Source organism: Triturus cristatus, chromosome 11 (assembly GCF_964204655.1).
Source record: "Triturus cristatus chromosome 11, aTriCri1.1, whole genome shotgun sequence".
NCBI classification, from domain to species: domain Eukaryota; kingdom Metazoa; phylum Chordata; class Amphibia; order Caudata; family Salamandridae; genus Triturus; species Triturus cristatus.
This window is the reverse complement of record NC_140594.1, coordinates 1,140,029,951-1,140,049,560: the sequence shown is the minus strand read 5'-3', so window position 1 is coordinate 1,140,049,560 and position 19,610 is coordinate 1,140,029,951. Positions and strand designations below refer to the sequence as shown.

The 19,610-nt window shown below is 44.8% G+C and overlaps 7 non-coding genes across 7 annotated transcripts; all 7 read right to left on the bottom strand.

Annotated features, from left to right (window-relative positions):
* Positions 1-2,572: 2,572 nt before the first annotated feature.
* TRNAG-CCC (transfer RNA glycine (anticodon CCC)) lies at positions 2,573-2,644 on the bottom strand. The gene has a single exon. It is a non-coding gene; the product is annotated as a tRNA-Gly (tRNA).
* Positions 2,645-5,759: 3,115 nt separating this feature from the next.
* TRNAR-CCU (transfer RNA arginine (anticodon CCU)) lies at positions 5,760-5,831 on the bottom strand. Its single transcript has one exon. It is a non-coding gene; the product is annotated as a tRNA-Arg (tRNA).
* Positions 5,832-8,942: 3,111 nt separating this feature from the next.
* On the bottom strand, positions 8,943-9,014 carry TRNAG-CCC (transfer RNA glycine (anticodon CCC)). Its single transcript has one exon. It is a non-coding gene; the product is annotated as a tRNA-Gly (tRNA).
* Positions 9,015-10,541: 1,527 nt separating this feature from the next.
* On the bottom strand, positions 10,542-10,613 carry TRNAG-CCC (transfer RNA glycine (anticodon CCC)). The gene has a single exon. It is a non-coding gene; the product is annotated as a tRNA-Gly (tRNA).
* A 3,108-nt stretch (positions 10,614-13,721) lies between these two features.
* On the bottom strand, positions 13,722-13,793 carry TRNAR-CCU (transfer RNA arginine (anticodon CCU)). The gene has a single exon. It is a non-coding gene; the product is annotated as a tRNA-Arg (tRNA).
* Positions 13,794-16,893: 3,100 nt separating this feature from the next.
* TRNAR-CCU (transfer RNA arginine (anticodon CCU)) lies at positions 16,894-16,965 on the bottom strand. Its single transcript has one exon. It is a non-coding gene; the product is annotated as a tRNA-Arg (tRNA).
* A 1,511-nt stretch (positions 16,966-18,476) lies between these two features.
* TRNAG-CCC (transfer RNA glycine (anticodon CCC)) lies at positions 18,477-18,548 on the bottom strand. Its single transcript has one exon. It is a non-coding gene; the product is annotated as a tRNA-Gly (tRNA).
* Between the last annotated feature and the right edge of the window lie 1,062 nt (positions 18,549-19,610).

Here is a 19,610-nt window from a genome sequence, read left to right as displayed (position 1 = left end):
GAAAAAACAAGAAATATTATAGCAGAGGATGGTTTCGATCCATCGACCTCTGGGTTATGGGCCCAGCACGCTTCCGCTGCGCCACTCTGCTCCCTTGTAAAAGTGCTCTCTTTATGCAGAGGAGGAGCTTTCAGCGAAGTGGCGAGGGATTGGTGGGTCTCGCTCCTCATTTGCCTAAGCATGCTGCAATGTATGCTGGGTGCAGAAAATCTTCATCTTCTCGTCTCACAGTCAGTCATAACTGAAAGTGCAGACCCTCTTGGGAACTAGCAGTTTCAGGCCTTTACCAAGATAGCAGCTCTCTAACCCTCTCCTCTCTCTTTGATCCTAGCGCTAGCATGCTCAGGATTTGATTTTAACTGGGAGCCAGAGATCTACCCGGTGAGGGGAGGCTTTTGAGCGTTTGGGAGCGTTCGGGACGTGAGGACATTGGACAGGAAATGTTGCCATCTTGAAATATCCAACCTTCCTGCTGTCGTGAGAGGCTCTTTCCATGGACATCTGCCTCTTGGAGTCCTCTCAACTTGCTCTCTGATATAACATTTTGTGAGCTGCAGTTACATCCGATGGCTACAAGGTGGCGCTGCATTCAGGTGAGAGAACAAGTGTGCACAAAATCGTTGGGGACTTTTGCCAGATTCATCGGTGGATCTTGCCTACTTTTATTCACATGCTAGATATTGCCTAGAACTGCTTTTTAATATAGAGATGCTAGAGTTAGAATGTCTGGTCGGGGTTCAACCCTTTCATTGTCTACCGCCCGCAACATATTTATTACCAGCACATGTGAGTGGTGACTCTGCTTTTTGGAAAATAGCATCTAATAGGACAATGAATGTAGCAGATGGGGCGATCGAGATGCCTGCCTAAGTATTTCATTTTTTTTTAAATTTAACGTCTGATTAATCTGTTCATGATATTTCCGTTTTGTGACATGTTGCATTAAAACAAATCCTGCTTGGAGAACATATAATAATTTGCACTGAATTGGCCGGGAATCAAACCCGGGTCAACTGCTTGGGAAGTAGCTATGCTCACCACTATACCACCAACGCCCTATGATGTGTTTGCTCTCGGTTCTAAAGATTACAACCCCGAGTTCAATGACTATCTTGCACCAGTTTCAATGGTGCATTTGGTTTAGATACCAACATGAAAAGCAGTAGAAAGTTTCTTGTAGAGGGTAAGGAACTGGGGATTGAAACCAAGGCCAAATCTGTGCAGAAGAGAAGAAATGGAAAGCAGTAGTACAAATAGTGGAAATGAACATATTTAGGCAGCATTGGAAGCAAAGCAGCGAAGAGAAAGAGAGTGCCTTCCATGAAATGCCCAGGAGAATGATAAGAGCAGAACGAAAAGGCAAGAATGACATTCAAAGCATGCCCAGAAAAACGTGTGACGGTCCCACCAGTCATTTATGCTTATAATTGGGTATCTTTACTTTCAAAGTATGGGGTTGATCCTTTGGCGATCACTCTCTTGTATTTCAGCAGAGACAGATAGTTGAGAAGTCTTTTCTCACATAGCTAGCACAAGCCTGCGCTTTTCCTTGCTGGTAGCGTGGAAATGACAGATTGGTTCTCAGAAGAAAAAACAAGAAATATTATAGCAGAGGATGGTTTCGATCCATCGACCTCTGGGTTATGGGCCCAGCACGCTTCCGCTGCGCCACTCTGCTCCCTTGTAAAAGTGTTCTCTTTATGCAGAGGAGGAGCTTTCAGCGAAGTGGCGAGGGATTGGTGGGTCTCGCTCCTCATTTGCCTAAGCATGCTGCAATGTATGCTGGGTGCAGAAAATCTTCATCTTCTCGTCTCACAGTCAGTCATAACTGAAAGTGCAGACCCTCTTGGGAACTAGCAGTTTCAGGCCTTTACCAAGATAGCAGCTCTCTAACCCTCTCCTCTCTCTTTGATCCTAGCGCTAGCATGCTCAGGATTTGATTTTAACTGGGAGCCAGAGATCTACCCGGTGAGGGCGAGGCTTTTGAGCGTTTGGGAGCGTTCGGGACGTGAGGACGTTGGACAGGAAATGTTGCCATCTTGAAATATCCAACCTTCCTGCTGTCATGAGAGGCTCTTTCAATGGACATCTGCCTCTTGGAGTCCTCTCAGCTTGCTCTCTGGTATAACATTTTGTGAGCTGCAGTTACATCCGATAGCTACAAGGTGGCGCTGCATTCAGGTGAGAGAACAAGTGTGCACAAAATCGTTGGGGACTTTTGCCAGATTCATCGGTGGATCTTGCCTACTTTTATTCACATGCTAAATATTGCCTAGAAATGCTTTTTAATATAGAGATGCTAGAGTTAGAATGTCTGGTCGGGGTTCAGCCCTTTCATTGTCTACCGCCCGCAACATATTTATTACCAGCACATGTGAGTGGTGACTCTGCTTTTTGGAAAATAGCATCTAATAGGACAATGAATGTAGCAGATGGGGCGATCGAGATGCCTGCCTAAGTATTTCATTTGTTTTTTTAATTTAACGTCTGATTAATCTGTTCATGATATTTCCGTTTTGTGACATGTTGCATTAAAACAAATCCTGCTTGGAGAACATATAAAAATTTGCACTGCATTGGCCGGGAATCGAACCCGGGTCAACTGCTTGGGAAGCAGCTATGCTCACCACTATACCACCAACGCCCTATGATGTGTTTGCTCTCGGTTCTAAAGATTACAACCCCGAGTTCAATGACTATCTTGCACCAGTTTCAATGGTGCATTTGGTTTAGATACCAACATGAAAAGCAGTAGAAAGTTTCTTGTAGAGGGTAAGGAACTGGGGATTGAAACCAAGGCCAAATCTGTGCAGAAGAGAAGAAATGGAAAGCAGTAGTACAAATAGTGGAAATGAACATATTTAGGCAGCATTGGAAGCAAAGCAGCGAAGAGAAAGAGAGTGCCTTCCATGAAATGCCCAGGAGAATGATAAGAGCAGAACGAAAAGGCAAGAATGACATTCAAAGCATGCCCAGAAAAACGTGTGACGGTCCCACCAGTCATTTATGCTTATAATTGGGTATCTTTACTTTCAAAGTATGGGGTTGATCCTTTGGCGATCACTCTCTTGTATTTCAGCAGAGACAGATAGTTGAGAAGTCTTTTCTCACATAGCTAGCACAAGCCTGCGCTTTTCCTTGCTGGTAGCGTGGAAATGACAGATTGGTTCTCAGAAGAAAAAACAAGAAATATTATAGCAGAGGATGGTTTCGATCCATCGACCTCTGGGTTATGGGCCCAGCACGCTTCCGCTGCGCCACTCTGCTCCCTTGTAAAAGTGTTCTCTTTATGCAGAGGAGGAGCTTTCAGCGAAGTGGCGAGGGATTGGTGGGTCTCGCTCCTCATTTGCCTAAGCATGCTGCAATGTATGCTGGGTGCAGAAAATCTTCATCTTCTCGTCTCACAGTCAGTCATAACTGAAAGTGCAGACCCTCTTGGGAACTAGCAGTTTCAGGCCTTTACCAAGATAGCAGCTCTCTAACCCTCTCCTCTCTCTTTGATCCTAGCGCTAGCATGCTCAGGATTTGATTTTAACTGAGAGCTAGAGATCTACCCGGTGAGGGCTTGCCCGGTGTGAGGCTTTTGAGCGTTTGGGAGATTTCGGAACGTGAGGACATTGGACAGGAAATGTTGCCATCTTGAAATATCCAACCTTCCTGCTGTCGTGAGAGGCTCTTTCCATGGACATCTGCCTCTTGGAGTCCTCTCAACTTGCTCTCTGATATAACATTTTGTGAGCTGCAGTTACATCCGATGGCTACAAGGTGGCGCTGCATTCAGGTGAGAGAACAAGTGTGCACAAAATCGTTGGGGACTTTTGGCAGATTCATCGGTGGATCTTGCCTACTTTTATTCACATGCTAGATATTGCCTAGAAATGCTTTTTAATATAGAGATGCTAGAGTTAGAATGTCTGGTCGGGGTTCAGCCCTTTCATTGTCTACCGCCCGCAACATATTTATTACCAGCACATGTGAGTGGTGACTCTGCTTTTTGGAAAATAGCATCTAATAGGACAATGAATGTAGCAGATGGGGCGATCGAGATGCCTGCCTAAGTATTTCATTTTTTTTTAAATTTAACGTCTGATTAATCTGTTCATTATATTTCCGTTTTGTGACATGTTGCATTAAAACAAATCCTGCTTGGAGAACATATAATAATTTGCACTGAATTGGCCGGGAATCGAACCCGGGTCAACTGCTTGGGAAGTAGCTATGCTCACCACTATACCACCAACGCCCTATGATGTGTTTGCTCTCGGTTCTAAAGATTACAACCCCGAGTTCAATGACTATCTTGCACCAGTTTCAATGGTGCATTTGGTTTAGATACCAACATGAAAAGCAGTAGAAAGTTTCTTGTAGAGGGTAAGGAACTGGGGATTGAAACCAAGGCCAAATCTGTGCAGAAGGGAAGACATGGAAAGCAGTAGTACAAATAGTGGAAATGAACATATTTAGGCAGCATTGGAAGCAAAGCAGCGAAGAGAAAGAGAGTGCCTTCCATGAAATGCCCAGGAGAATGATAAGAGCAGAACGAAAAGGCAAGAATGACATTCAAAGCATGCCCAGAAAAACGTGTGACGGTCCCACCAGTCATTTATGCTTATAATTGGGTATCTTTACTTTCAAAGTATGGGGTTGATCCTTTGGCGATCACTCTCTTGTATTTCAGCAGAGACAGATAGTTGAGAAGTCTTTTCTCACATAGCTAGCACAAGCCTGCGCTTTTCCTTGCTGGTAGCGTGGAAATGACAGATTGGTTCTCAGAAGAAAAAACAAGAAATATTATAGCAGAGGATGGTTTCGATCCATCGACCTCTGGGTTATGGGCCCAGCACGCTTCCGCTGCGCCACTCTGCTCCCTTGTAAAAGTGTTCTCTTTATGCAGAGGAGGAGCTTTCAGCGAAGTGGCGAGGGATTGGTGGGTCTCGCTCCTCATTTGCCTAAGCATGCTGCAATGTATGCTGGGTGCAGAAAATCTTCATCTTCTCGTCTCACAGTCAGTCATAACTGAAAGTGCAGACCCTCTTGGGAACTAGCAGTTTCAGGCCTTTACCAAGATAGCAGCTCTCTAACCCTCGCCTCTCTCTTTGATCCTAGCGCTAGCATGCTCAGGATTTGATTTTAACTGGGAGCCAGAGATCTACCCGGTGAGGGCGAGGCTTTTGAGCGTTTGGGAGCGTTCGGGACGTGAGGACGTTGGACAGGAAATGTTGCCATCTTGAAATATCCAACCTTCCTGCTGTCATGAGAGGCTCTTTCCATGGACATCTGCCTCTTGGAGTCCTCTCAACTTGCTCTCTGATATAACATTTTGTGAGCTGCAGTTACATCAGATGGCTACAAGGTGGCGCTGCATTCAGGTGAGAGAACAAGTGTGCACAAAATCGTTGGGGACTTTTGCCAGATTCATCGGTGGATCTTGCCTACTTTTATTCACATGCTAGATATTGCCTAGAAATGCTTTTTAATATAGAGATGCTACAGTTAGAATGTCTAGTCGGGGTTCAGCCCTTTCATTGTCTACCGCCCGCAACATATTTATTACCAGCACATGTGAGTGGTGACTCTGCTTTTTGGAAAATAGCATCTAATAGGACAATGAATGTAGCAGATGGGGCGATCGAGATGCCTGCCTAAGTATTTCATTTTTTTTTTAATTTAACGTCTGATTAATCTGTTCATGATATTTCCGTTTTGTGACATGTTGCATTAAAACAAATCCTGCTTGGAGAACATATAAAAATTTGCACTGCATTGGCCGGGAATCGAACCCGGGTCAACTGCTTAGGAAGCAGCTATGCTCACCACTATACCACCAACGCCCTATGATGTGGTTGCTCTCGGTTCTAAAGATTACAACCCCGAGTTCAATGACTATCTTGCACCAGTTTCAATGGTGCATTTGGTTTAGATACCAACATGAAAAGCAGTAGAAAGTTTCTTGTAGAGGGTAAGGAACTGGGGATTGAAACCAAGGCCAAATCTGTGCAGAAGAGAAGAAATGGAAAGCAGTAGTACAAATAGTGGAAATGAACATATTTAGGCAGCATTGGAAGCAAAGCAGCGAAGAGAAAGAGAGTGCCTTCCATGAAATGCCCAGGAGAATGATAAGAGCAGAACGAAAAGGCAAGAATGACATTCAAAGCATGCCCAGAAAAACGTGTGACGGTCCCACCAGTCATTTATGCTTATAATTGGGTATCTTTACTTTCAAAGTATGGGGTTGATCCTTTGGCGATCACTCTCTTGTATTTCAGCAGAGACAGATAGTTGAGAAGTCTTTTCTCACATAGCTAGCACAAGCCTGCGCTTTTCCTTGCTGGTAGCGTGGAAATGACAGATTGGTTCTCAGAAGAAAAAACAAGAAATATTATAGCAGAGGATGGTTTCGATCCATCGACCTCTGGGTTATGGGCCCAGCACGCTTCCGCTGCGCCACTCTGCTCCCTTGTGAAAGTGTTCTCTTTATGCAGAGGAGGAGCTTTCAGCGAAGTGGCGAGGGATTGGTGGGTCTCGCTCCTCATTTGCCTAAGCATGCTGCAATGTATGCTGGGTGCAGAAAATCTTCATCTTCTCGTCTCACAGTCAGTCATAACTGAAAGTGCAGACCCTCTTGGGAACTAGCAGTTTCAGGCCTTTACCAAGATAGCAGCTCTCTAACCCTCTCCTCTCTCTTTGATCCTAGCGCTAGCATGCTCAGGATTTGATTTTAACTGGGAGCCAGAGATCTACCCGGTGTGAGGCTTTTGAGCGTTTGGGAGCGTTCGGGACGTGAGGACATTGGACAGGAAATGTTGCCATCTTGAAATATCCAACCTTCCTGCTGTCGTGAGAGGCTCTTTCCATGGACATCTGCCTCTTGGAGTCCTCTCAACTTGCTCTCTGATATAACATTTTGTGAGCTGCAGTTACATCCGATGGCTACAAGGTGGCGCTGCATTCAGGTGAGAGAACAAGTGTGCACAAAATCGTTGGGGACTTTTGCCAGATTCATCGGTGGATCTTGCCTACTTTTATTCACATGCTAGATATTGCCTAGAAATGCTTTTTAATATAGAGATGCTAGAGTTAGAATGTCTGGTCGGGGTTCAGCCCTTTCATTGTCTACCGCCCGCAACATATTTATTACCAGCACATGTGAGTGGTGACTCTGCTTTTTGGAAAATAGCATCTAATAGGACAATGAATGTAGCAGATGGGGCGATCGAGATGCCTGCCTAAGTATTTCATTTTTTTTAAAATTTAACGTCTGATTAATCTGTTCATGATATTTCCGTTTTGTGACATGTTGCATTAAAACAAATCCTGCTTGGAGAACATATAATAATTTGCACTAAATTGGCCAGGAATCGAACCCGGGTCAACTGCTTGGGAAGTAGCTATGCTCACCACTATACCACCAACGCCCTATGATGTGTTTGCTCTCGGTTCTAAAGATTACAACCCCGAGTTCAATGACTATCTTGCACCAGTTTCAATGGTGCATTTGGTTTAGATACCAACATGAAAAGCAGTAGAAAGTTTCTTGTAGAGGGTAAGGAACTGGGGATTGAAACCAAGGCCAAATCTGTGCAGAAGAGAAGAAATGGAAAGCAGTAGTACAAATAGTGGAAATGAACATATTTAGGCAGCATTGGAAGCAAAGCAGCGAAGAGAAAGAGAGTGCCTTCCATGAAATGCCCAGGAGAATGATAAGAGCAGAACGAAAAGGCAAGAATGACATTCAAAGCATGCCCAGAAAAACATGTGACGGTCCCACCAGTCATTTATGCTTATAATTGGGTATCTTTACTTTCAAAGTATGGGGTTGATCCTTTGGCGATCACTCTGTTGTGTTTCAGCAGAGACAGATAGTTGAGAAGTCTTTTCTCACATAGCTAGCACAAGCCTGCGCTTTTCCTTGCTTGTAGCGTGGAAATGACAGATTGGTTCTCAGAAGAAAAAACAAGAAATATTATAGCAGAGGATGGTTTCGATCCATCGACCTCTGGGTTATGGGCCCAGCACGCTTCCGCTGCGCCACTCTGCTCCCTTGTAAAAGTGCTCTCTTTATGCAGAGGAGGAGCTTTCAGCGAAGTGGCGAGGGATTGGTGGGTCTCGCTCCTCATTTGCCTAAGCATGCTGCAATGTATGCTGGGTGCAGAAAATCTTCATCTTCTCGTCTCACAGTCAGTCATAACTGAAAGTGCAGACCCTCTTGGGAACTAGCAGTTTCAGGCCTTTACCAAGATAGCAGCTCTCTAACCCTCTCCTCTCTCTTTGATCCTAGCGCTAGCATGCTCAGGATTTGATTTTAACTGGGAGCCAGAGATCTACCCGGTGAGGGCTTGCCTGGTGTGAGGCTTTTGAGCGTTTGGGAGCGTTCGGGACGTGAGGACGTTGGACAGGAAATGTTGCCATCTTGAAATATCCAACCTTCCTGCTGTCGTGAGAGGCTCTTTCCATGGACATCTGCCTCTTGGAGTCCTCTCAACTTGCTCTCTGATATAACATTTTGTGAGCTGCAGTTACATCCGATGGCTACAAGGTGGCGCTGCATTCAGGTGAGAGAACAAGTGTGCACAAAATCGTTGGGGACTTTTGCCAGATTCATCGGTGGATCTTGCCTACTTTTATTCACATGCTAGATATTGCCTAGAAATGCTTTTTAATATAGAGATGCTAGAGTTAGAATGTCTGGTCGGGGTTCAGCCCTTTCATTGTCTACCGCCCGCAACATATTTATTACCAGCACATGTGAGTGGTGACTCTGCTTTTTGGAAAATAGCATCTAATAGGACAATGAATGTAGCAGATGGGGCGATCGAGATGCCTGCCTAAGTATTTCATTTTTTTTTTAATTTAACGTCTGATTAATCTGTTCATGATATTTCCGTTTTGTGACATGTTGCATTAAAACAAATCCTGCTTGGAGAACATATAAAAATTTGCACTGCATTGGCCGGGAATCGAACCCGGGTCAACTGCTTGGGAAACAGCTATGCTCACCACTATACCACCAACGCCCTATGATGTGTTTGCTCTCGGTTCTAAAGATTACAACCCCGAGTTCAATGACTATCTTGCACCAGTTTCAATGGTGCATTTGGTTTAGATACCAACATGAAAAGCAGTAGAAAGTTTCTTGTAGAGGGTAAGGAACTGGGGATTGAAACCAAGGCCAAATCTGTGCAGAAGAGAAGAAATGGAAAGCAGTAGTACAAATAGTGGAAATGAACATATTTAGGCAGCATTGGAAGCAAAGCAGCGAAGAGAAAGAGAGTGCCTTCCATGAAATGCCCAGGAGAATGATAAGAGCAGAACGAAAAGGCAAGAATGACATTCAAAGCATGCCCAGAAAAACGTGTGACGGTCCCACCAGTCATTTATGCTTATAATTGGGTATCTTTACTTTCAAAGTATGGGGTTGATCCTTTGGCGATCACTCTCTTGTATTTCAGCAGAGACAGATAGTTGAGAAGTCTGTTCTCACATAGCTAGCACAAGCCTGCGCTTTTCCTTGCTGGTAGCGTGGAAATGACAGATTGGTCCTCAGAAGAAAAAACAAGAAATATTATAGCAGAGGATGGTTTCGATCCATCGACCTCTGGGTTATGGGCCCAGCACGCTTCCGCTGCGCCACTCTGCTCCCTTGTAAAAGTGTTCTCTTTATGCAGAGGAGGAGCTTTCAGCGAAGTGGCGAGGGATTGGTGGGTCTCGCTCCTCATTTGCCTAAGCATGCTGCAATGTATGCTGGGTGCAGAAAATCTTCATCTTCTCGTCTCACAGTCAGTCATAACTGAAAGTGCAGACCCTCTTGGGAACTAGCAGTTTCAGGCCTTTACCAAGATAGCAGCTCTCTAACCCTCTCCTCTCTCTTTGATCCTAGCGCTAGCATGCTCAGGATTTGATTTTAACTGGGAGCCAGAGATCTACCCGGTGAGGGCTTGCCCGGTGTGAGGCTTTTGAGCGCTTGGGAGCGTTCGGGACGTGAGGACGTTGGACAGGAAATGTTGCCATCTTGAAATGTCCAACCTTCCTGCTGTCGTGAGAGGCTCTTTCCATGGACATCTGCCTCTTGGAGTCCTCTCAACTTGCTCTCTGATATAACATTTTGTGAGCTGCAGTTACATCCGATGGCTACAAGGTGGCGCTGCATTCAGGTGAGAGAACAAGTGTGCACAAAATCGTTGGGGACTTTTGCCAGATTCATCGGTGGATCTTGCCTACTTTTATTCACATGCTAGATATTGCCTAGAAATGCTTTTTAATATAGAGATGCTACAGTTACAATGTCTAGTCGGGGTTCAGCCCTTTCATTGTCTACCGCCCGCAACATATTTATTACCAGCACATGTGAGTGGTGACTCTGCTTTTTGGAAAATAGCATCTAATAGGACAATGAATGTAGCAGATGGGGCGATCGAGATGCCTGCCTAAGTATTTCATTTTTTTTTTAATTTAACGTCTGATTAATCTGTTCATGATATTTCCGTTTTGTGACATGTTGCATTAAAACAAATCCTGCTTGGAGAACATATAAAAATTTGCACTGCATTGGCCGGGAATCGAACCCGGGTCAACTGCTTGGGAAGCAGCTATGCTCACCACTATACCACCAACGCCCTATGATGTGGTTGCTCTCGGTTCTAAAGATTACAACCCCGAGTTCAATGACTATCTTGCACCAGTTTCAATGGTGCATTTGGTTTAGATACCAACATGAAAAGCGGTAGAAAGTTTCTTGTAGAGGGTAAGGAACTGGGGATTGAAACCAAGGCCAAATCTGTGCAGAAGAGAAGAAATGGAAAGCAGTAGTACAAATAGTGGAAATGAACATATTTAGGCATCATTGGAAGCAAAGCAGCGAAGAGAAAGAGAGTGCCTTCCATGAAATGCCCAGGAGAATGATAAGAGCAGAACGAAAAGGCAAGAATGACATTCAAAGCATGCCCAGAAAAACGTGTGACGGTCCCACCAGTCATTTATGCTTATAATTGGGTATCTTTACTTTCAAAGTATGGGGTTGATCCTTTGGCGATCACTCTCTTGTATTTCAGCAGAGACAGATAGTTGAGAAGTCTTTTCTCACATAGCTAGCACAAGCCTGCGCTTTTCCTTGCTGGTAGCGTGGAAATGACAGATTGGTTCTCAGAAGAAAAAACAAGAAATATTATAGCAGAGGATGGTTTCGATCCATCGACCTCTGGGTTATGGGCCCAGCACGCTTCCGCTGCGCCACTCTGCTCCCTTGTAAAAGTGTTCTCTTTATGCAGAGGAGGAGCTTTCAGCGAAGTGGCGAGGGATTGGTGGGTCTCGCTCCTCATTTGCCTAAGCATGCTGCAATGTATGCTGGGTGCAGAAAATCTTCATCTTCTCGTCTCACAGTCAGTCATAACTGAAAGTGCAGACCCTCTTGGGAACTAGCAGTTTCAGGCCTTTACCAAGATAGCAGCTCTCTAACCCTCTCCTCTCTCTTTGATCCTAGCGCTAGCATGCTCAGGATTTGATTTTAACTGAGAGCCAGAGATCTACCCGGTGAGGGCTTGCCCGGTGTGAGGCTTTTGAGCGTTTGGGAGCGTTCGGGACGTGAGGACATTGGACAGGAAATGTTGCCATCTTGAAATATCCAACCTTCCTGCTGTCGTGAGAGGCTCTTTCCATGGACATCTGCCTCTTGGAGTCCTCTCAACTTGCTCTCTGATATAACATTTTGTGAGCTGCAGTTACATCCGATGGCTACAAGGTGGCGCTGCATTCAGGTGAGAGAACAAGTGTGCACAAAATCGTTGGGGACTTTTGCCAGATTCATCGGTGGATCTTGCCTACTTTTATTCACATGCTAGATATTGCCTAGAAATGCTTTTTAATATAGAGATGCTAGAGTTAGAATGTCTGGTCGGGGTTCAGCCCTTTCATTGTCTACCGCCCGCAACATATTTATTACCAGCACATGTGAGTGGTGACTCTGCTTTTTGGAAAATAGCATCTAATAGGACAATGAATGTAGCAGATGGGGCGATCGAGATGCCTGCCTAAGTATTTCATTTTTTTAAAAATTTAACGTCTGATTAATCTGTTCATGATATTTCCGTTTTGTGACATGTTGCATTAAAACAAATCCTGCTTGGAGAACATATAATAATTTGCACTGAATTGGCCGGGAATCGAACCCGGGTCAACTGCTTGGGAAGTAGCTATGCTCACCACTATACCACCAACGCCCTATGATGTGTTTGCTCTCGGTTCTAAAGATTACAACCCCGAGTTCAATGACTATCTTGCACCAGTTTCAATGGTGCATTTGGTTTAGATACCAACATGAAAAGCAGTAGAAAGTTTCTTGTAGAGGGTAAGGAACTGGGGATTGAAACCAAGGCCAAATCTGTGCAGAAGAGAAGAAATGGAAAGCAGTAGTACAAATAGTGGAAATGAACATATTTAGGCAGCATTGGAAGCAAAGCAGCGAAGAGAAAGAGAGTGCCTTCCATGAAATGCCCAGGAGAATGATAAGAGCAGAACGAAAAGGCAAGAATGACATTCAAAGCATGCCCAGAAAAACGTGTGACGGTCCCACCAGTCATTTATGCTTATAATTGGGTATCTTTACTTTCAAAGTATGGGGTTGATCCTTTGGCGATCACTCTCTTGTATTTCAGCAGAGACAGATAGTTGAGAAGTCTGTTCTCACATAGCTAGCACAAGCCTGCGCTTTTCCTTGCTGGTAGCGTGGAAATGACAGATTGGTTCTCAGAAGAAAAAACAAGAAATATTATAGCAGAGGATGGTTTCGATCCATCGACCTCTGGGCCCAGCACGCTTCCGCTGCGCCACTCTGCTCCCTTGTAAAAGTGTTCTCTTTATGCAGAGGAGGAGCTTTCAGCGAAGTGGCGAGGGATTGGTGGGTCTCGCTCCTCATTTGCCTAAGCATGCTGCAATGTATGCTGGGTGCAGAAAATCTTCATCTTCTCGTCTCACAGTCAGTCATAACTGAAAGTGCAGACCCTCTTGGGAACTAGCAGTTTCAGGCCTTTACCAAGATAGCAGCTCTCTAACCCTCGCCTCTCTCTTTGATCCTAGCGCTAGCATGCTCAGGATTTGATTTTAACTGGGAGCCAGAGATCTACCCGGTGAGGGCGAGGCTTTTGAGCGTTTGGGAGCGTTCGGGACGTGAGGACGTTGGACAGGAAATGTTGCCATCTTGAAATATCCAACCTTCCTGCTGTCATGAGAGGCTCTTTCCATGGACATCTGCCTCTTGGAGTCCTCTCAACTTGCTCTCTGATATAACATTTTGTGAGCTGCAGTTACATCCGATGGCTACAAGGTGGCGCTGCATTCAGGTGAGAGAACAAGTGTGCACAAAATCGTTGGGGACTTTTGCCAGATTCATCGGTGGATCTTGCCTACTTTTATTCACATGCTAGATATTGCCTAGAAATGCTTTTTAATATAGAGATGCTACAGTTAGAATGTCTAGTCGGGGTTCAGCCCTTTCATTGTCTACCGCCCGCAACATATTTATTACCAGCACATGTGAGTGGTGACTCTGCTTTTTGGAAAATAGCATCTAATAGGACAATGAATGTAGCAGATGGGGCGATCGAGATGCCTGCCTAAGTATTTCATTTTTTTTTTAATTTAACGTCTGATTAATCTGTTCATGATATTTCCGTTTTGTGACATGTTGCATTAAAACAAATCCTGCTTGGAGAACATATAAAAATTTGCACTGCATTGGCCGGGAATCGAACCCGGGTCAACTGCTTAGGAAGCAGCTATGCTCACCACTATACCACCAACGCCCTATGATGTGGTTGCTCTCGGTTCTAAAGATTACAACCCCGAGTTCAATGACTATCTTGCACCAGTTTCAATGGTGCATTTGGTTTAGATATCAACATGAAAAGCAGTAGAAAGTTTCTTGTAGAGGGTAAGGAACTGGGGATTGAAACCAAGGCCAAATCTGTGCAGAAGAGAAGAAATGGAAAGCAGTAGTACAAATAGTGGAAATGAACATATTTAGGCAGCATTGGAAGCAAAGCAGCGAAGAGAAAGAGAGTGCCTTCCATGAAATGCCCAGGAGAATGATAAGAGCAGAACGAAAAGGCAAGAATGACATTCAAAGCATGCCCAGAAAAACGTGTGACGGTCCCACCAGTCATTTATGCTTATAATTGGGTATCTTTACTTTCAAAGTATGGGGTTGATCCTTTGGCGATCACTCTCTTGTATTTCAGCAGAGACAGATAGTTGAGAAGTCTTTTCTCACATAGCTAGCACAAGCCTGCGCTTTTCCTTGCTGGTAGCGTGGAAATGACAGATTGGTTCTCAGAAGAAAAAACAAGAAATATTATAGCAGAGGATGGTTTCGATCCATCGACCTCTGGGTTATGGGCCCAGCACGCTTCCGCTGCGCCACTCTGCTCCCTTGTGAAAGTGTTCTCTTTATGCAGAGGAGGAGCTTTCAGCGAAGTGGCGAGGGATTGGTGGGTCTCGCTCCTCATTTGCCTAAGCATGCTGCAATGTATGCTGGGTGCAGAAAATCTTCATCTTCTCGTCTCACAGTCAGTCATAACTGAAAGTGCAGACCCTCTTGGGAACTAGCAGTTTCAGGCCTTTACCAAGATAGCAGCTCTCTAACCCTCTCCTCTCTCTTTGATCCTAGCGCTAGCATGCTCAGGATTTGATTTTAACTGGGAGCCAGAGATCTACCCGGTGTGAGGCTTTTGAGCGTTTGGGAGCGTTCGGGACGTGAGGACATTGGACAGGAAATGTTGCCATCTTGAAATATCCAACCTTCCTGCTGTCGTGAGAGGCTCTTTCCATGGACATCTGCCTCTTGGAGTCCTCTCAACTTGCTCTCTGATATAACATTTTGTGAGCTGCAGTTACATCCGATGGCTACAAGGTGGCGCTGCATTCAGGTGAGAGAACAAGTGTGCACAAAATCGTTAGGGACTTTTGCCAGATTCATCGGTGGATCTTGCCTACTTTTATTCACATGCTAGATATTGCCTAGAAATGCTTTTTAATATAGAGATGCTAGAGTTAGAATGTCTGGTCGGGGTTCAGCCCTTTCATTGTCTACCGCCCGCAACATATTTATTACCAGCACATGTGAGTGGTGACTCTGCTTTTTGGAAAATAGCATCTAATAGGACAATGAATGTAGCAGATGGGGCGATCGAGATGCCTGCCTAAGTATTTCATTTTTTTTTAAATTTAACGTCTGATTAATCTGTTCATGATATTTCCGTTTTGTGACATGTTGCATTAAAACAAATCCTGCTTGGAGAACATATAATAATTTGCACTGAATTGGCCAGGAATCGAACCCGGGTCAACTGCTTGGGAAGTAGCTATGCTCACCACTATACCACCAACGCCCTATGATGTGTTTGCTCTCGGTTCTAAAGATTACAACCCCGAGTTCAATGACTATCTTGCACCAGTTTCAATGGTGCATTTGGTTTAGATACCAACATGAAAAGCAGTAGAACGTTTCTTGTAGAGGGTAAGGAACTGGGGATTGAAACCAAGGCCAAATCTGTGCAGAAGAGAAGAAATGGAAAGCAGTAGTACAAATAGTGGAAATGAACATATTTAGGCAGCATTGGAAGCAAAGCAGCGAAGAGAAAGAGAGTGCCTTCCATGAAATGCCCAGGAGAATGATAAGAGCAGAACGAAAAGGCAAGAATGACATTCAAAGCATGCCCAGAAAAACGTGTGACGGTCCCACCAGTCATTTATGCTTATAATTGGGTATCTTTACTTTCAAAGTATGGGGTTGATCCTTTGGCGATCACTCTCTTGTATTTCAGCAGAGACAGATAGTTGAGAAGTCTTTTCTCACATAGCTAGCACAAGCCTGCGCTTTTCCTTGCTGGTAGCGTGGAAATGACAGATTGGTTCTCAGAAGAAAAAACAAGAAATATTATAGCAGAGGATGGTTTCGATCCATCGACCTCTGGGTTATGGGCCCAGCACGCTTCCGCTGCGCCACTCTGCTCCCTTGTAAAAGTGTTCTCTTTATGCAGAGGAGGAGCTTTCAGCGAAGTGGCGAGGGATTGGTGGGTCTCGCTCCTCATTTGCCTAAGCATGCTGCAATGTATGCTGGGTGCAGAAAATCTTCATCTTCTCGTCTCACAGTCAGTCATAACTGAAAGTGCAGACCCTCTTGGGAACTAGCAGTTTCAGGCCTTTACCAAGATAGCAGCTCTCTAACCCTCTCCTCTCTCTTTGATCCTAGCGCTAGCATGCTCAGGATTTGATTTTAACTGGGAGCCAGAGATCTACCCGGTGAGGGCGAGGCTTTTGAGCGTTTGGGAGCGTTCGGGACGTGAGGACGTTGGACAGGAAATGTTGCCATCTTGAAATATCCAACCTTCCTGCTGTCATGAGAGGCTCTTTCCATGGACATCTGCCTCTTGGAGTCCTCTCAACTTGCTCTCTGATATAACATTTTGTGAGCTGCAGTTACATCCGATGGCTACAAGGTGGCGCTGCATTCAGGTGAGAGAACAAGTGTGCACAAAATCGTTGGGGACTTTTGCCAGATTCATCGGTGGATCTTGCCTACTTTTATTCACATGCTAGATATTGCCTAGAAATGCTTTTTAATATAGAGATGCTACAGTTAGAATGTCTAGTCGGGGTTCAGCCCTTTCATTGTCTACCGCCCGCAACATATTTATTACCAGCACATGTGAGTGGTGACTCTGCTTTTTGGAAAATAGCATCTAATAGGACAATGAATGTAGCAGATGGGGCGATCGAGATGCCTGCCTAAGTATTTCATTTTTTTTTAAATTTAACGTCTGATTAATCTGTTCATGATATTTCCGTTTTGTGACATGTTGCATTAAAACAAATCCTGCTTGGAGAACATATAAAAATTTGCACTGCATTGGCCGGGAATCGAACCCGGGTCAACTGCTTAGGAAGCAGCTATGCTCACCACTATACCACCAACGCCCTATGATGTGGTTGCTCTCGGTTCTAAAGATTACAATCCCGAGTTCAATGACTATCTTGCACCAGTTTCAATGGTGCATTTGGTTTAGATACCAACATGAAAAGCAGTAGAAAGTTTCTTGTAGAGGGTAAGGAACTGGGGATTGAAACCAAGGCCAAATCTGTGCAGAAGAGAAGAAATGGAAAGCAGTAGTACAAATAGTGGAAATGAACATATTTAGGCAGCATTGGAAGCAAAGCAGCGAAGAGAAAGAGAGTGCCTTCCATGAAATGCCCAGGAGAATGATAAGAGCAGAACGAAAAGGCAAGAATGACATTCAAAGCATGCCCAGAAAAACGTGTGACGGTCCCACCAGTCATTTATGCTTATAATTGGGTATCTTTACTTTCAAAGTATGGGGTTGATCCTTTGGCGATCACTCTCTTGTATTTCAGCAGAGACAGATAGTTGAGAAGTCTTTTCTCACATAGCTAGCACAAGCCTGCGCTTTTCCTTGCTGGTAGCGTGGAAATGACAGATTGGTTCTCAGAAGAAAAAACAAGAAATATTATAGCAGAGGATGGTTTCGATCCATCGACCTCTGGGTTATGGGCCCAGCACGCTTCCGCTGCGCCACTCTGCTCCCTTGTAAAAGTGTTCTCTTTATGCAGAGGAGGAGCTTTCAGCGAAGTGGCGAGGGATTGGTGGGTCTCGCTCCTCATTTGCCTAAGCATGCTGCAATGTATGCTGGGTGCAGAAAATCTTCATCTTCTCGTCTCACAGTCAGTCATAACTGAAAGTGCAGACCCTCTTGGGAACTAGCAGTTTCAGGCCTTTACCAAGATAGCAGCTCTCTAACCCTCTCCTCTCTCTTTGATCCTAGCGCTAGCATGCTCAGGATTTGATTTTAACTGGGAGCCAGAGATCTACCCGGTGTGAGGCTTTTGAGCGTTTGGGAGCGTTCGGGACGTGAGGACATTGGACAGGAAATGTTGCCATCTTGAAATATCCAACCTTCCTGCTGTCGTGAGAGGCTCTTTCCATGGACATCTGCCTCTTGGAGTCCTCTCAACTTGCTCTCTGATATAACATTTTGTGAGCTGCAGTTACATCCGATGGCTACAAGGTGGCGCTGCATTCAGGTGAGAGAACAAGTGTGCACAAAATCGTTGGGGACTTTTGCCAGATTCATCGGTGGATCTTGCCTACTTTTATTCACATGCTAGATATTGCCTAGAAATGCTTTTTAATATAGAGATGCTAGAGTTAGAATGTCTGGTCGGGGTTCAGCCCTTTCATGTCTACCGCCCGCAACATATTTATTACCAGCACATGTGAGTGGTGACTCTGCTTTTTGGAAAATAGCATCTAATAGGACAATGAATGTAGCAGATGGGGCGATCGAGATGCCTGCCTAAGTATTTCATTTTTTTTTTAATTTAACGTCTGATTAATCTGTTCATGATATTTCCGTTTTGTGACATGTTGCATTAAAACAAATCCTGCTTGGAGAACATATAAAAATTTGCACTGCATTGGCCGGGAATCGAACCCGGGTCAACTGCTTGGGAAGCAGCTATGCTCACCACTATACCACCAACGCCCTATGATGTGGGTGCTCTCGGTTCTAAAGATTACAACCCCGAGTTCAATGACTATCTTGCACCAGTTTCAATGGTGCATTTGGTTTAGATACCAACATGAAAAGCAGTAGAAAGTTTCTTGTAGAGGGTAAGGAACTGGGGATTGAAACCAAGGCCAAATCTGTGCAGAAGAGAAGAAATGGAAAGCAGTAGTACAAATAGTGGAAATGAACATATTTAGGCAGCATTGGAAGCAAAGCAGCGAAGAGAAAGAGAGTGCCTTCCATGAAATGCCCAGGAGAATGATAAGAGCAGAACGAAAAGGCAAGAATGACATTCAAAGCATGCCCAGAAAAACATGTGACGGTCCCACCAGTCATTTATGCTTATAATTGGGTATCTTTACTTTCAAAGTATTGGGTTGATCCTTTGGCGATCACTCTGTTGTGTTTCAGCAGAGACAGATAGTTGAGAAGTCTTTTCTCACATAGCTAGCACAAGCCTGCGCTTTTCCTTGCTTGTAGCGTGGAAATGACAGATTGGTTCTCAGAAGAAAAAACAAGAAATATTATAGCAGAGGATGGTTTCGATCCATCGACCTCTGGGTTATGGGCCCAGCACGCTTCCGCTGCGCCACTCTGCTCCCTTGTAAAAGTGCTCTCTTTATGCAGAGGAGGAGCTTTCAGCGAAGTGGCGAGGGATTGGTGGGTCTCGCTCCTCATTTGCCTAAGCATGCTGCAATGTATGCTGGGTGCAGAAAATCTTCATCTTCTCGTCTCACAGTCAGTCATAACTGAAAGTGCAGACCCTCTTGGGAACTAGCAGTTTCAGGCCTTTACCAAGATAGCAGCTCTCTAACCCTCTCCTCTCTCTTTGATCCTAGCGCTAGCATGCTCAGGATTTGATTTTAACTGGGAGCCAGAGATCTACCCGGTGAGGGCTTGCCTGGTGTGAGGCTTTTGAGCGTTTGGGAGCGTTCGGGACGTGAGGACGTTGGACAGGAAATGTTGCCATCTTGAAATATCCAACCTTCCTGCTGTCGTGAGAGGCTCTTTCCATGGACATCTGCCTCTTGGAGTCCT